This window comes from Pseudopodoces humilis, chromosome 20 (assembly GCF_049639895.1).
Source record: "Pseudopodoces humilis isolate 2021_Gansu_Grassland_sample_001 chromosome 20, ASM4963989v1, whole genome shotgun sequence".
NCBI lineage: Eukaryota > Metazoa > Chordata > Aves > Passeriformes > Paridae > Pseudopodoces > Pseudopodoces humilis.
The window spans coordinates 131027-143556 of record NC_142219.1 but is presented as its reverse complement, the minus strand read 5'-3'; the positions used below and the strand labels follow the sequence as shown (position 1 = coordinate 143556).

Below are 12530 nucleotides of genomic sequence, written 5' to 3'. Positions count from 1 at the left end.
CATGCAGAAACAAGCACCAGTCACCAGCAAGGCTGGAGCGCCTTGGCAGGGCATGCCCTGGTCAAAGCCAGAGGAAAACAATGACTTTGGACTGTGTTCTTCCAATATTCACAAAGTTTGTTTTCCGAAGCAAGTGCCACTGCATTGGGCACTTGGAACCAATAATCGGGTTATAAAAATTTACAAGTGACCATGAATTTTCAGGCAGATCTTTCCATTAGGATTAATTGTAAGCAGTGTAATAGTCATAAAGCATCCCCAGAGAGAAAATCATCTCTGTAATTAATTGTGCCATTTGACTGATAAAATAATGTATATTTCCATTAACAAAACTGAATGCAAACAGAATTGATTTTCAGCTTTCTTTGGTGTAAACACAGCTTATTATCTAGATTAATCCTTCTCCAGGCTTTGTTCTCTGGAAGACCTTTCTCCCAAAGCCACACAGAAGCAGTATTTTTACCTTCATAGGCGCAGATATGATGTAGGATCCGAGAATACATTCATGTTACTGGTGCTGGAATGGCCTGGGAAGCAGACCCTGCCAGTGAAGGGCTCGGGCTGAGAGCATCCCTGTGCGGCAAAGGGCCGGGATGCGCTGGTCCTGCCCGACCTGCAGGGACAGCCCCGGGATTCACCGCTCCCTTCTGATCCCAAAACACCGCCGTCCTCACAGCCCTCACAGAATTTCCCTGCTTAAAAGGTTTCCAAAGTGGCCTCTTTCTGTCATTGCGAATGCTCTGTGTTCTTCCTTCAGAGCCGGGCCCGGGCGCCTCGGGAATTCCAGAGCGGGCAAAGCCCCGCACAGCATCAGCACAACCAGCCCGAAATTGATAATTAGGCTGAAATACTTCCCTCTGGCGGCAGAGTCTGTCTCAGCCTATAGAAATGAGTGCTTTTAAAAATTCTTCTAATTGAAAATCCAAATTAGACTTTTAATTAACTGCAGAAACAGCCAATACTGTCCAAAATGCAATCTGATCATGGTCTCAATCCCCTTGCCCTCAACATAGTAAAGTGCATGTGAACACAAAGATCTTAGAAGTACAGAAGACAACGCTCAAAATCAGCAGGACCAAAGCCTACATTGAAGTGCTTTCCTAAATCAAATTTTGAATCAAATAGCACACTGTTTAATTAAAGAACTTCATTTGCATTCCCACCTTTCACTGCTTTTACAGCACATTGCTTAATTATATTTTCTAATCATGACAAGAGACACAAAATCTCACTCACTACTTCTACTCCTTAATTTGCAGAAAACCTTTACAGTTTGCAAAAATATTCACTGAAAAATAACCAAAACACTGGAGATGCAAGAACATCCTTGTGTATTTTCTGAACATACACATTTCAAATCAGAATTTTTCTAAATTCCTTTCAGACTCATTGTGAAAACAGGATATAGTGGGAAGTAGAGTAGCACAGTTTGGATGAGGAACAGAAAATCCATATATAAAAGGTAAATTTGGGATTACTGGCATGAATTTCACAGGTCTGCACCTGAAGTACCAACCACAGTGTCACGGTGATAAACAGGCTGAATATATATTCTTTACCTTAAACACTATTTAAAGATATTGCAAATTACTCACTAATTTAAAGCAAATTTTGTTTCCAGCAACTTGCCTTAAAATCAGCCAGTGCTTATTCAGCAGTAATGATGTTTCTCCTTTTAGAAACTGCACCAAGCAGCAATTCTATCATTAAACTGAATCATAAGTGAATTACCTCAATTTTTTTCCTGCACAACTTTGCTTTGATTGTTATTGTAAAGGTTCTATCATCATTTAAATATGCAGCTTTAACAAATAAGTTTTCTTGTGTTCTGTTAATCCCTTGCTCTTTCAAGTTTTTAAAGCCAGCCTGAAGAAGCTGTGTGCATTTGCTGAGCAGAGACTCCTTCTGCAGGGAGGATCCACCAAGGATGAGAATCCTTCTGCAGGGAGGATCCACCAAGGATGAGAATCCTTCTGCAGGGAGGATCCACCAAGGATGAGAATCCTTCTGCAGGGAGGATCCACCAAGGATGAGACTCCTTCTGCAGGGAGCTCTCCCCACCAAGGATGAGAATCCCTCTGCAGGGAGCTCTCCCCACCAAGGATGAGAATCCTTCTGCAGGGAGCTCTCCCCACAAAGGATGAGAATCCTTCTGCAGGGAGCTCTCCCCACCAAGGATGAGACTCCTTCTGCAGGGAGCTCTCCCCACCAAGGATGAGAATCCCTCTGCAGGGAGCTCTCCCCACAAAGGATGAGAATCCTTCTGCAGGGAGGATCCACCAAGGATGAGAATCCTTCTGCAGGGAGCTCTCCACCTCAAGGATGAGAATCCTTCTGCAGGGAGCTCTCCCCACCAAGGATGACTTCATCCTGCCTCAGGCCAGAGTGCCCTTTACATTACTTACTTTTATTTTGTGTGTATTCCACCTCTTTATCCCTAGGGGTGACCCGAAGGACTTCACGCAATCAAATGTATGGAAATCACCATCCATTTAATCCCTTCTTGAAATTTTTTCGACTGGTGCAGAGCAAAACAAGGGCACAAATACCCAAGGGTCTGCACTTTGAGTAAAAGCACTTCTAAAGCGCTGTCTGCTCTTATCTGAGGAGCTGGGTGGGTGGCTTCTCCCTCACTGCACCACAAAGCAAATTTGTTTGAATACATCCATTGTGGAGGCTGCCTGCTCTCCACTGGGCTGGCTCTGGGGCACCACCTTTCATTCTCATTAGTGAAGGGATGCCATTGGGAATTATTTAATCTCAGACATTAGTCTTCGAAACTGTTTGTTTTGAGGGCATTTGGTTTAATATACATAACAAAAGCAGTAGACTGTCTTGAAAGGAGAAACAAATTCTCATATAGTTTTATCAAACATGACAAATAAGCATCTCTGAATCCTTTACTTCATTACAATTTCAGATGCAAATAAAGATAGAAATCTAAAATTTATAATCCTTAGGCTTTTCTTCCATCTCATAACCAGGGGAGAGAATTAATTTAAGACCAATTAAGATTGTTGTCAATAAGATTTAAACCAACAATGAATGGAAATGCATTGAGAAAGTGTTGAATGAGAGCGTAATTTCCCAAACACTGCTAGCAATCAGAATATAAATATCTTTTCACCCACAGTATTCAAAGCAGCTCACAAAGTATTATTTTGACCTTTGTGTTACAGATGAGGCAATTAAGGCAGAGAGTAAAAACCTCAGATGCTTCTTGAAAGTTCTGCTTTGAAAATTTTTATCAGGAAAAAAAATGGCATTTTTTTCCAGTGAAAAGCAGAAATCAAAACCCTTTGCATTATAGAGGGGCAGACACAATGGCCCAACAAGCAGAATGCAACAGAATGAAAATGGAAATTACTATAGATATCTTAAGACTTAAACTACCTCCAGATTAGCCTCTGACTAGAAACCTTGGTAAAGGCATAGACCTAGATTGACTCTCATTACTTATATATGCATTTAGATTTCTGTGTATACAGCTTCCAGAGCATTCTATAGATGACTGATAACAATTCTGAAGTTATTTTTTACACCTTTATTCAAACCTACAGTCACAGACATGCAGAGGTGCAGTGTCTATAAAACTAATTCAACACTACTCATGCAGTAGAGAGCAGGGCCAGGGAACACTGAGGTTTCCTTGCATTTAAGGAGTTTCCTGGAATTTAGACTCTAATATTTTCAGGTTTTGTTTGCCTCGAAAGATCATTTGTAGAATTCTTAAGGTAAACTTAACTGAGCTCCCATAATCCTTTAAAACTACAACACAGTGTTGTCAAGAACATTGCTTTTCCTGAACAACTTCACAACCAGCAGTAACAGCAAAGATGTCACGTATGTTTTACATAACATACAATAGCTTTTTTCCTCTTCATTTATTAATTTAATACAGGTCCAGGACATCAACTTTATTTCAATTCACTTACTCTCTCAAACAGAATTGATCAGAAAGGTGGTTTTCCAGGAGAAAAAACTAAGAGCTTTATATTTCCCCTGGACATTTTTCTATCTCCTATGATAATTAGCTCATCTGTCTCAGCTGTGAGAATTCACTGTTTCAACTCACTCTGACTTCATGCTCACACTGGTGAGCAGCGCTGTAGAAGGTCATGGCCTGGCTGTAGCTGTTAATTAAGTGTAACTAGTACTGTAACAAGTCCTGGTAAAGGGAAGGAAAAGGGGAGAAGGGTTGCCACACCAGCGACTCCTGCTACAAACTTCTGACTTAAATCCACCATTGCCTTCCTCTCTGGTCCTTTCTGACTTGCACTAAGTGCTGTCTGCCAGCCCTTCAACCTAAAGAAAACAGGTTTTAGAAAGCAGGGGACATCATCTGCATAGAAATGGTGCTTGGAGACCTCCTCAGGCATCAAAGACTGTAAAAGTGATGCTGTATATATAAGAAATAAAACTTGGACCAGATAAAAGGAAGGGGATGGAAAACAGATACTCATTTTAAAGCTGGAAAACTGTCCCTGCAAGATTAAATCACTTGCCCAAGGTCAGTACTTGAGACTGGTAAACTGAAAAATTGACTATTTGTGTTTCTAGGCTAGCCATTAAGCACCCTGCAAAGCCATCCTTTCACTATTTTTACAGAACTATTCCTAATGTGCATTTGACTTGGCACATGTGAAGGAGAGGAATAATGTCTGTGAGGTGAATAAATGCAGCTCCATTATGAGATGCCAGAGATGATGGCTTAGATACTCAGCAAATTTAATAATGATGTGTCAGAATCTGAGTCAGAGAATAACTCCTGAATTTTAAAGTAATAACAACAGGCAAGTTCTGCTCCTCTCCCCTGGCAACATCCAGGTATCTTGGGATATCAAGGACCACTAAGTAGAAAGACAGGAATTACCACAGAGCTGTAGTTATGTGACCAGTGATATTTCATAGGCAGTGACTTTACCTGTAAATATGTGATGGGTCCATTTTTCCTTGTAGCAAAGCAGATGAGCAACAGCATCTCACCACAACTCTAACTCAAAGTGATTTGGACAATATGAAGTTGCCTCTATTTAAATGTAGAGCTAAAGCAGAAACTCATTTTATCATATTTAAATGCGCTCAGGTAATCATTATCATTGCACACACCCCAACAGGTATACCTGGAGCAAAACAAAATCATGCATCTCATTGTAGAAAGGGTTAAAGACAGCCTAAATACAGATTTCATTTCTTTAACCCTCATTCTCACCCTAATTCTGCCATCTGTAAGAAAGTAAGTAGTTCACAAGAGGAAGTCATTAAGTCCCCTTCCCACCACCATAATTTTTCATAGGGTAGGTCAACTATAACAAGATGTCAAATCCTCTGGACTTATCAATTACACCAATACAGACCCAACTTGAACTCCTGAACTTCATCTGACTGTCAGGAAAGTGAGCTCTCATTTTACAGAGTCTTTAGCTCATGCATTTCTACAAGATTTGTGGAGATCTGTTCAATGTTGCTTGAATTGAACTGAAAATTGAACCAACATCTAATTACAAAGCACTGTATCAAAACTGTCACATTGTTCTTACACATCATTGAGTTACTTACGGCTTCTAAAGAGCAAACTCCATTCCAAAGCACATTCCTGTGACAGGTGAAGTCACAGGGGACAGAAAATTCAATCCAGAGAACAGACATAACTACAGCTATAGCACAACTTTCTGCTTAGCTCAATGTGCAGCTCTTCAGCCAGATTCTAGGTACCCAGATTATTAGAGAAAATGTAATTTGGGAATATAAAATCAATTTTTTTTGTGCCAGATATGAAAAGTATACAGAGGTTTCATTGAAGATTCCCATTCCCTACCTTGCTGCAATGTCCCTCAAAAATTTCTACAAATACAAATCTTAAAAATATTCTATCTAGTAAATGAATCATTCAAAAACCATTTATTCTAGAACATAACAGAAATGAATTGTAAACAATTCATTCAAAATGCCTTTAATTGCTTGAAAACATTTCATGAGAACATCTATTGATTTAAAACTTGACTCTAACTACTTTCTGCCAAAATAAATGTCAAAGCTTCTACAAATTCATTCAAAATGTAAAATTCAGAATTTTACCATCTGTGTCTTAATAGACACTTTATTCACAGAGAACATGCATCAGTGACTGGTGATGGTTAACCAGGGGAAGCCCTTGTTATTTAAGTTAGTTATGTCCTACATTCAATGCCAAATACAGATATTTTTTTTTTTAATTATAGTTATAATTAGCAGGCTCTTAAGTTCTGTGAGATTAACTATGTTTTGCCTTGTTCCTGCTAAAATGAACAGAAATTTGGTGTAAGAAGAGAAGCAGCATTAGAGAAACATTGCATTGCTGAAAGAGAAACAATCAGAATAATGGACACGGGCTCTCTTATGAGTAGATAACTACACCAGATAAAACATGAGATAGAACTTACAGCCAGAGACTGTAATTACAGAAATACTGCTGGCACATTTAAAGCATAGTAGCTGCCAGAGAGATTGCTTACCAAAAATCCAAAATACAGAAGAAAATCCATTCCTGGGTGCTTTTTCTCCCTCTCCTAACATAATACTGTATCTAATCTAGGATTCTTAGGAGATTAGAGTTTTTAGAGCTGTCTTCTGGGGTGGCTAAACACAATAAATATCCTTCAGAGTACAACTTGGTATTTCTGTCACAGGATTTACTGCAGCTGGCTTTGCAGCCAAGGTATATTTTTCAGACATTTATTTGTTCTCTGCTCATCAATATTAAAAGATTGAGAGTGGTTAAATAAAACAATGGAAAAACAGCCAGAAAATTTGTATGATTTAATTAAAGAAAGAAATCAAAGGGATGATAGCCAACAAAGGAAGCTTAAATGAAAAATTTAATACCTCTGGAAGTAACTCCCTGTGGAAGGTAATAAAGTAGCTGGCACTTGGGGCTCCTAGTGAAATGAATCATATCCTCACTGCACAACTCTTCCACAAGAGTCTGAATAAAATCACTGCTTCCCACAGCTGCAACTGCACCTTGTTTTAGGATTAAAAATATTTCTCCAATATTTATCTCATCTTTCTATTGATACACGAGACCTGTCTAGACTCTGTCTGCCAAAATTCTGGCTTCAATTTCCTCTTGATTCCTTAAGTCACTGATTACAGGAAAAACCCTGGATTTTCACACTCTCTGGGGTGGAGACAGGCTGGGCTACTCTTGCTAATCCTCATCCAGGAGGTCTTTATAGGTTCATTATATTCAGTCATAGTTCTTAATTGGCTTGGATTAAAGGAAAAGGTAAATATTAATCTTACTCAAATTAGGCCAAGGAAGCAAAAGTACAAGTTTTTAAAAGAATAGTGTTATACACATTAAAAACTGCATTTTTATGAATTTTTTCATTGACATCAAATAGGAATCTGATCAAAACCAATTTTTTTTTTTCTTGAGGTTTCACGTTTTATTAATTAATACATATGCAATGATATTTACATTCCCATAAGTCAGGGAAGCTATTGGAGACAACTGAAGAATTAACATGCTACAAAAAAAGTTCTCAAGCAAAGCAAAAAGACGGAACCAAAGCTGTTGACAAGAAACAGAAATAAGTGAGAAAGCTTTTATTTCAGTTACTCCTGCCAGATTCCATTTCCAAATAAAATTGAAAGAGAATGCCTGAAAAAAATCCATATTTCCTTGCCAAGTGCTTAATAAATCTTTGGTGAGAATGAATCTTAGATTGTATTTCTTATAATAGAGAAGCTGATTTTTAAGAAGTTTTTGCTACATTATGGAAGGATCTTTCTATGTTCTTCCCCCTGAGTTCTTGTGCATTTCTCTCTTATTTCTGTTATTCCATTTTAAATGTTTTTCTAATTATTATCTCCACTCAGGGTTATACAGTGGATATATCATGTCAGCTGTTGGCAAGCCAAGCTTTCAGTAAATAGTAAGAAAAAACTATATGGACAACTGGGTAAGAGTGCAGGTGGGAGAACCCAAAATCATCTGAAGAGAAGTTTCTCTATTAATTAGAAGTTCATTTAAAAATTGGAAGGCCACCTATATGGTACCAGTGCATCTTTTCCATGATTCTATGCTTCTAAAATAAATGTATGTTTTAAAAAAATTCAAGTCTTTACATGAGCAGAATACACACTTTTGCCTTGGACATAACTAATTATAGTGGAAGTACACAAGCTTTTCCAAAATTCTCTAATTCAAATCAAATAAAGGAAAAAGATCATATTTACCATAATGAAAACCAAGTTCCAACAACAATAAAAATCAGAATGTCTTCAATTCCACTCAGCACAAATTATCTTTCTTATTCTTCTCTACACCTGCTAAGTTTTGTTTAGGGTTTGGAGTCTCACTTTTCTTTCCAAAAATATATAACACTCCAGTTTCTGATCTCAATTTTTTTTTTCTTTTTTTTTTCTTTTTTTCACTCCTGTTACTAAAAACCACACAAATAATAAAGCAAAAATGCCCAGGAACAAAGGGCTCCTGGAAGCAGCCTTAGAGCCCACCTTTTTAAACCAGCACCATGTGGGTTCCAGACCACACTTGATGGTGTTGGGTCATCACAGTGCCTTCTGCTGTTTGCAAGTGAAGGTGTTTTCATGCATCAATTAAGTGGAAAGAAACAGAAAAGGAATCTAATTGGATTAGATAAATTGTATAGCACTGGTTACATATCCTTTACCAAATCAACTGGAAAGGTGTTAGGCCTACAAATGCCAGTAGATCCACACAGATAATTTTATTCCTATTGGTTGCTTTTTCTCTGCTTGTTAATGCAGAGCCTAGGGTTTACCACTGGAGTTAACCTTAGCTAGCTCTGGATGAAATGTAAGTTAAATCTAAAGATCAAATGGTTGTTGCAGGAAAACAATTTCTTTCCAACCATTCCTGTCTTGGATCTTCAAAACTTGAAGTAAAAGAAAAATTAATTTCCTGAAATTCCTGAAATTAATTTCCTCTTGTTCCATTCTGTTAAAAGTGTTCCATTCAGAACAGTTGGATCTCAGAACTTCCTGAGCTACTTGATGCACACAACTGCTTTGGAATACTGACATCGTAAATAAATACAGGACAGCAGCTTTTCTTCCTCTTCTCCAACTGCTTCTCTTCTTCCCTTTGAAAATGATAACTTTAATCTTCACAAACAAATCTGTCATTTCTAACCTCAGATGCACTGAGGTCACCTTATGCTGAATTTGAGCAATGTCAGGTCACTTTTTTTGTAGATGTCCATGAATCAATGAGTTAAGAGTTAAATAAATCTCAATACATCACACTAGATAGCTGTAAATGTTCTTCCTGGCTTCTTACTCCAAATATGTAAGACATCACTTTCTGGGGAAAAAGCCGCAAACAAATAAAAGTTGGAATCTCAAGAATATTTTAAATGGGTATCTGAAACAAGGCATCAATACCTGTACAAAGATCTTTAAACCACAGCTGTGTTTTCTGAAGTGCAGCAAAAACTGACAGCTGCAAATAACCTATTAAACCACTCCAAGATGCACTTCAGCAGGGCACTGAGAGAGTAAATCCTTCAGCATCTTACAGACATTACTGAAACCGAAACCTAAAAATGTTTTGGTTGGCTGATGAAGGCAACTGTGCAGACACAAACACAGAGGTAGGAGCAGCACGTGGACCTGCATCACACACAGCTCATTTTGTCTTCATCTCCTTGTGTCCCACACAGCAGCCCATGTCAGAGGGGTGTGTGAACACCCAGTCTGTGACCAAAGGCATCCAAACAGGAGTTTATTCCTCACTGTTGATTTTTGATGAGCATAAAAAATGAGGAAGGGGGGAAATTAGCTTGTTGACTATTCTAATTTAAAATTAGACACTGCACAAGGGTCTAAAAAGGTTTGATTACAGCATTTGATTAATTGACAACGTGCTTCCAGACATTTTTATATGTTTTATGGTTATTCTAGAATCCTGGTATTTTACAACTTTCTGTTACAAAAGTTTCCCAATTAAAACAAAAAAAAATATAGTTCACTCACAGTGTAACACTCTTTAAGTGAATGTACAATTTAAATGTTATTGTTTCTTCCAAAATGGGTCTCTCTGGAATATATAGCAGTTGGGATATTTCAGGGGAGTAAGAAGAATATACATAACATGATATTTGTAGCTAACAAACAATAGGACTCTCTGTTTTACATACACAAACTGAGAAGGTTGCAGCAGAATTATGGGCAGTATTTCTAAAAGAATGCTCATAGTTAGAACCTTCCTCTGACATTAAATATTTCTCCTAGTAAAGAGCTGTGGGAACAATTTATCACAAGCTGCATGGTTTGCATATTAATGTTGCAATCACCAGAAATGCAGGCTATGTCTCAGCAAGGAGGGAATTTGGGGCTCAGGAACAGAAATTTAATGTCAGAGAAAAGCACTTTTTACACAGAGAACTGTGCTGGCTCCCATCAAGGGCACCAAGGCAGCAGCTGCCATTGCCTCCTCAAGGGAGGACAGCAGCAGCCCGGCTGACCTGCAGAGGAAGAGTTGTTCCTGCTGAGAATGGGATTGATCAGCACAGCACCTGGCAGTTCAGAGAACTCTTCTGTGCAGCAAGAGCTGCAGCAGAGTGTGTGTGTGAATGCACACCCTCCACAGCTGTCCTCTGGAGGAAGGACATCACAGAACCCAGAGATCCACTCCTGGCTGGAATTAAACTGCAATAACTGCACCAGCCTCTCTGACAACCTTCACTGAGGCATTGGAAAGCCAAGTCTGTAAGACACGGTTCCTACCCTGCTCTTCACCGAAATTCCTTGCAAAGGCACTTTCCTGTGATACTGTGTAGCAAACAGACCCGTGGTATTCATATTTTTAATGAATACTTTTAATTTAAATTCATATTTTTAATGGAATTAGGGATTTCAAATGCTTGAAATAAGTAAGTGATTGTCAAAGTCCTCATCATCTTGCTGCAGTTTTTACAGCCTGGCCAGCTGAATTTCTGTGGGGCTGGTTTTGTAAATTAATCGGACTCTGGATATTGTACAGACAAAAATGCAAATTCAGATCTCACAAACTAGAAATGAATTAACAAGCTATTACAAAAGTCTTATTAAAAGGAAAGCAAGAAAGGAAGAAAGAGGGACTCAGAGAACACAGTAACATGGAGAGCCCTTCTCGAGAGATAAGGTAGCCCCATTCAGGAAACACATTCTCCGCTCAATTGCAACAGCTTTTTGTGTTGGTTAGGATTTTTCCACAGAAAAAAGAATTTTTCTTTCCCATGGCTCTCCCATTTCATGTTGTGCTCAATGCCATCTTAATGTGGAGAGAATTGATTTTCATTCACAAATTGTGATCTGCTTTTGAGGGTATAACGTGAGCTCAGATCCTGAGCAAATGAGCCATGTGCATGTGAAAACAGAATTCAAGAGAGGAATACAGAGAAGAATAAAGACAAGAGCAAAATAAAGAGGCTCGTGCATTACGTCACTTGAGTCAGGGTATCCTCATAGTAATGTTAGATGCTGAAATGACAATAGATGGATTGCTAATTTTAGCTTCTAGTTGCCTACCTCCTCATTACAATTCTATCAAAAAACCCAACAGAATTTCTTTACAGGACCTTATTGAAAAGTTAATAGAGAAATTAAGTAACTGCCAGTCAATGCAAAACTCTAGTGTACAGAAAAACTAAGCATAAAAATTTGTCTTTTTAACAGCCAAAACCAGCAAGAAATAACTATAAAAATCTCAGTGTAGTTTTTGCATTTTACAACTGGAGTTCACAACTGATGTTCTTGTGATTTGTACTATGCTCACACCTTACCCAAAACTTCCCAGAAGACAGGCTCAGCTCAGGTGTAACATTGCCACGTAAAGTTAATGCAGGGAGGAGTTTTTTAAGGCTTCCACAGATGCTTCCATTTACTTCTTCATGGGCAGAGTCCTATTGCAGAATAATCACAAATTAAATGATTGATATAGAACAAAGACATCTCTTGTTTTGTAGCTCGTAAGATCCTCCCACTTCTCCTAGGGAACATTTACCTAATTCTTCTCTTCTGTATGCATGAACTATGGGAATCAGAAGGAATCTTTCACCAGCAGGAACCAATTACACCAATTCCTCATTATTTACAATAAAATTTAACCTGTCAAATCCCTGCAGTTGTATTTTACACAATTTATAAACACCATGTGTTATGTGTTAAAAGATTTAATTCTTATTAGCATATGGAAACATGAAAGGTGCAAATATTGGGACTAATTTGGCAAATCACTTCAGTGCATATTTAATGGTAAGCATATGAGTAACCCCATTACGGCTGGATTTCAAATTAAGTACATTTTAAAGTATTTTGCTGGAAGCAATTCTCCAATCAGTGTCCTAGAACCAGCTGAGACAAATGAACTATTCCTTCTTCATGAAAGGGTCAGTGAGACAAAGGGAAAAGTATGTAATTGGATTTAGAGTAGAAAATAGGTACATTTTTATGGTACAAAGCATTATTTGCTTTCACTGTTACAGTGTTTGTGCGATACACTCGTCACTCCAAGTATTTTT

At 38.2% G+C, this 12530-nt stretch overlaps 1 long non-coding RNA gene across 1 annotated transcript in view; it reads right to left on the bottom strand.

Moving 5' to 3' along the window:
- The window catches only part of LOC148182726 (uncharacterized), a 32055-nt gene extending 20127 nt beyond the window's left edge, over nucleotides 1–11928 (bottom strand). The window contains exon 1 of the long non-coding RNA XR_015774237.1: nucleotides 11793–11928. This is a non-coding gene — a long non-coding RNA (uncharacterized LOC148182726). The remainder of the gene's footprint in view (nucleotides 1–11792) is intronic.
- Nucleotides 11929–12530: the final 602 nt, after the last annotated feature.